This window comes from Ciconia boyciana, chromosome 5, assembly GCF_034638445.1.
Source record: "Ciconia boyciana chromosome 5, ASM3463844v1, whole genome shotgun sequence".
Classification (NCBI taxonomy): Eukaryota; Metazoa; Chordata; class Aves; order Ciconiiformes; family Ciconiidae; genus Ciconia; species Ciconia boyciana.
The window spans coordinates 63944122-63948862 of NC_132938.1; the positions used below are offsets into that span (position 1 = coordinate 63944122).

General features: G+C 41.2%; 1 pseudogene; it reads right to left on the minus strand.

Moving 5' to 3' along the window:
- Positions 1-216: 216 nt before the first annotated feature.
- LOC140652519 (uncharacterized) lies at positions 217-2623 on the minus strand (annotated as a pseudogene).
- Between the last annotated feature and the right edge of the window lie 2118 nt (positions 2624-4741).

Consider the following 4741-nt stretch of genomic DNA (forward strand, 5'->3'; position numbering starts at 1 on the left):
AGCATTGTCAAATTCACAGGTATGATTCCCCATGGGATAGGTTGGCCTGCAGATTGAGGAATTGGGAGGCAAGCAGTTACGCTTGTCAAATTTCGCAGTTTACCAAATCCTTGAATGAGCTCTAACATTAAATTGTTAGCATCCTCTTCACATAGACTTTTGCACACTAGTAAACAAGCGCATAGCAGCATCAGGAAAACTAATTTTGGGTCAATCTTACAGACATTGGTCCTGTAGGCTGAGATCTCCATGGTCCAGTAGGTGCTTTCTTAATTCTCGAATAGTGGATCTACGTGGCGTGCTTCTCAAGCTTAACTGCAGTGTAGGTTGTGAGCAGAACTTGAAAAGGAACACTCCATTTCTCTTCAAGAGGGTCACCTGAAATATTTTTAACATAAACCCAATCCCCAGGTTTAAACAGGTGCACTGGAGAATCTAAACCCCACGCTCTGGTAGATACTACTAATTTATTTACTTCTTGTAATTGTTTTCCTAATGCTATTAGATATTGTTGTAAGCTAATTTCCCCTACTTAGGTGAGATCTTGCCCTTGATATCTGGTTTGAAATGGTCTCCCATATAAAATCTCAAAGGGACTCAATTTCCCTTTAGTCCTTGGTTTATTTCGAAGTCTCAATAATGCAATTGGGAGGGCCTGATCCCATCTCAACTTCGTTTCTTGACAAATTTTGCTCAATTGTGTTTTTATCATGTGGTTCATTTTCTCTACCTATCCACTTGCTTGTGGGTGGTAGGCTGTATGCAATTTCCAATTAATTTCTAAAAATTTACTGGCTTGCTGAACTGCCTGTGACACGAGTGTGGCCCGCTGTCAGAGGAGATAACTTCTGGCACTCCAAACCTAGGAATAATTTCTCTTAAACTTTTGTTACTTCTTGGGTTTTATTTGTTCTGCAAGGGAAGGCTTCAGGCCATCCAGAGTAGGTATCGGTTAACACCAACAGATACCTATACCCCTGTTTTCTAGGGAGCTCCGAAAAGTCTATTTGCCAGTTTTGACATGGGACATTTCCTTTGCCTATGCTTCCAAATTTTACATGATTTTCTACCTTTGGGCTGTTTTTCAAACATCTCACAGCTGTCAACCACACTTTTCACAGTTTGAGACAAATTTCTAGCCACTATCTTCTCTTCAGTTCTCCAGTGAGTTTTATCATGTTCAGTCTTTGTCAGTCCCCACAATAGTCTAAAGGGAATTATTAGCCTGTTGTCTTTTAACACTGCCCATCCTGATAGGCCAAGTTCAGCCTCTAAGTCAGTAATTAACTTCTGATCCTTTTCATCATATTCAACTGATTTAGGTAGTGGCAAAGATTTTTCAGGAATTAAACTTAATGTCTCACCTTGTTCCATTGCTTGCCTTGCCTCATAATCAGCCAATTTATTTCCCACTTCCCTGTCAGTGTTACCTTTCTGATGTCCTTTGTAGTGCATAATCGCCACCGCTGACGGAAGTTGCACAGCCTCTGAAAGTTCCCTTGACCGGTTAAGAGTCCTCGCTCCTTCCGAATTGCTCCATGAGCATGAACTATGCCAAAGGCATATTTTGAATCTGTCCATATATTCGCTTGCAATCCTTTGGCAAGCTCCAGTGCTCTCACTAAGGCAACTATTTCAGCTCGTTGTGCAGATGTGCCTTTAGGGAGTGACTTTGCTTCCACCACCTGATCTGTGGTGGTCACAGCATATCCTGCCATTCGAACTCCATTCTTTACAAAACTACTCCCATTGGTATACCAAGTGTGGTCAGCTTCTTCCAGTGGCTCGTCCTTCAGATCAGGCCTGCTTGTGTATACGGTCTTAATGGTTTCTATACAATCATGTACAACAGTCTTCATTTCCTGCTTATTACTTGGAAAAGAAGCGGGGTTAATAACAGCAGATGTAACGATTTCTGTATCATCCCGTTCCATCAAGACTGCTTGATACTTCAGAAACCTTGATGGTGACAGCCAATGTCCTCCTTTTTGTTCCAAAATGGAAGTTACAACATGGGAAGTATGCACAACCATCTTTTGTCCCAGAGTCAATTTTCGAGCTTCCTGAATGATCAAAACAACAGCAGCAACTTGCCCAAAGGCATCCTGGCCATCCTTTACTAACCTCATCCAATTGTTTGGAAAAATATGCTACTGCTCGTTTATAAGGACCCAGCCTCTGTGCTAGAATTCCCAAAGCCACTCCTTGTCTCTCATATAAGAACAACCAGAAGGGCTTTGTTATGTCTGGCAGGCCCAAAGCTGGAGCTCTCATTAAATCCAGTTTCAATTCTTTGAACATCCTCTTGGCTTCGTACAAGGGTTTAACTAAAAGTCCATAATTATAAATCCATAATCGACACCAACCTGTCATTCCCAGAAAGGTTCACAGCTCTTTTACCGTGGTCAGTTCGGGGGTCCTGCAGATGGCTTATTTTCGGTCATTCCCGAGCTGTCTCTGTCCTTTAGAAATCACAAATCCCAAGTAGATTACTTCTTTTTCAAGATCTGGACTTTCTGCAATGATACTCGATAACCACTTAGTTTAAGAAAATTTAACAAACTCACAGTCCATTCCTTACATTATTCTTCTTTTTCTGTAGCTACCAAAATATCATCCACATATTGCAAAAGGATACCATTTCCTGGAGGCCTTTCCCAGACCTCTAATTCTTTAGCCAATTGATTTCCAAAAATTGTGAGGCTATTCTTAAATTCTTGAGGTAACATTGTCCAGGTTAGTTGGGTTTTTTTTTTTCCATCCTGAATCAGGGTTTTCCTATTCAAAGGCAAATAAGTTGCAGCTTTCAGGGGCCAAGGTGAGGCAAAAGAATGCATCTTTCAGATCTAGTACTGTGAACCATTCATAGGTTTCTTTTAAACTGGTCAATAATGTGTATGGGTTTGCCACTACCAGGTGCAAATCTTCAACTATCCGATTTATTGCCTGTAGGTCTTGTACCAATCGGTAGGTTTTGCCATCAGGCTTTTTGACAGGCAGAATGGGAGTGTTATACTCTGAGGAGCATTCAGTCAATAATCCGAATTTTATAAATTCTTCTATAATACTTTTCACTCCTCGTCTATCTTCCAGTTTCAAAGGATGTTGTTTTACCCTAATGGGTCGTGCTTCTTCTTTGAGTTTAACAACAACCAATTTTGCATTTTTAGCTTTTCCAGGTATTCCCAAGGCCCATACTCCTGGGTATACCTGGTCTTTTATTTCCTGCATAATTTCTTTTTCTCTAACTTGGGGTTCAGTGAGAGCCAAACTTAAAATTTCAATGTGGTTTTCTTCTGGTATTTTAAATTCGATTCCCCATCTTTAAATCTTATTTCAGCATTCAATTGTTCTAATAAGTCCCTTCCCAAAAGTGGTCTAGGAGCTTCAGGCAGGTAGAGGAATTTATGAATCCCTACACTTTTCCCAATTTTAAATTTCAATGGTCTTAGAAAGAAAGCCCTCTCAACCTGCCCTGTTGCTCCCACAATGTTAACAGTTTGTTTACTCATGGGCAGTAAAGTCTGATTTAATACTGAAAATGTGGCACCTGTATCTATTAAAAATTCTACAGGTCTTTCTTCTTTCCCTAGCTGAGTTTTTACCAAGGGTTCCACTAGGGAAGATTCCCCTGGTCCCTGTCAGTTTTCTTCCGTGTTGGCTACCATCACCGATTTGCCCAGTCTCGGGCAATCTCTTTTCCAATGCCCCAGTTGTTTACAATAAGCGCATTGATCTTTCAAGAGGGGTTGATTTCCTCTATTCCCTCTAAGTGGGGCACTTGCACTACTTCTCATAACTCCTCTTCCCTCATTGGTGTTGGTCCGAGGGGGTGTCTGACCTTCTACGGTGCGCAAAGCAGCTACTGTAGCATTAGCAATTGTTTTACCCATTTGTTTTTCCTTTTGACTATCTCTATTCTGATACACTTGCCAAGCAGTTTCCAATAACCTTTCCAAGTCCCTTGCATCTGCCCCTTGCACTTTCTGTAATTTCCTTCTAATATCATCAACCAACTGTCCTAAAACCAGAAATATTACTTACTGATTTTGGGATAGCATTTCTTATTCCGTACACAATCCATTCCCTGTACCACACTAGTAAATCCCTGGTTCCCATGTGGTTAGGGTCCCAGCCAGAATTGGTCCACTGTTCCCGGCAGAGTCCCAGCCAGCACCAGCGCCTGTACCTGAGCTCTAGCTGCTCTCACAACTATCTGTTTCTCTGGTTCACGAAACACTGCATCCACATCCTCTAACCTTTCATTCTGCGAACCAACTTTCAAACGTCTCTGTCCAATGCTACATGCTGAACAACACCTTTTCAATATCTCATTTTGCTTATTTCTCTCCTTTTCTATCGCCAAGCCCATAGGGTCCTGGCGTGCCAAATTAATTCCACATTCTTTCTGCCACTCAGGGTGATTCCGCAGAGTGAAAAACCTATCTGCATAAACCACCTCATCTCATTTTCCTTCTTGCTGCAAAAATAACATGAGTTGCAACAAAGTGTTATACTTCAAAGTTCCCTTCAAAAGGCCTTTTTTCTCCATCCTCTAACTTATATAAAAGCCACCACTGATTACAATATTTTATCAAGGTTTTACGATTCATACTCTCTCCAGGTGGTTCCCCAATATCTTTCCAGTGAGCCATAATGCAGCCCAAAGGACTTTTTTTCAGAATTCTGCCTTGCTGGTTCCCCATTCTAAATTTACACAACACAAGGACAAAAACAAAAA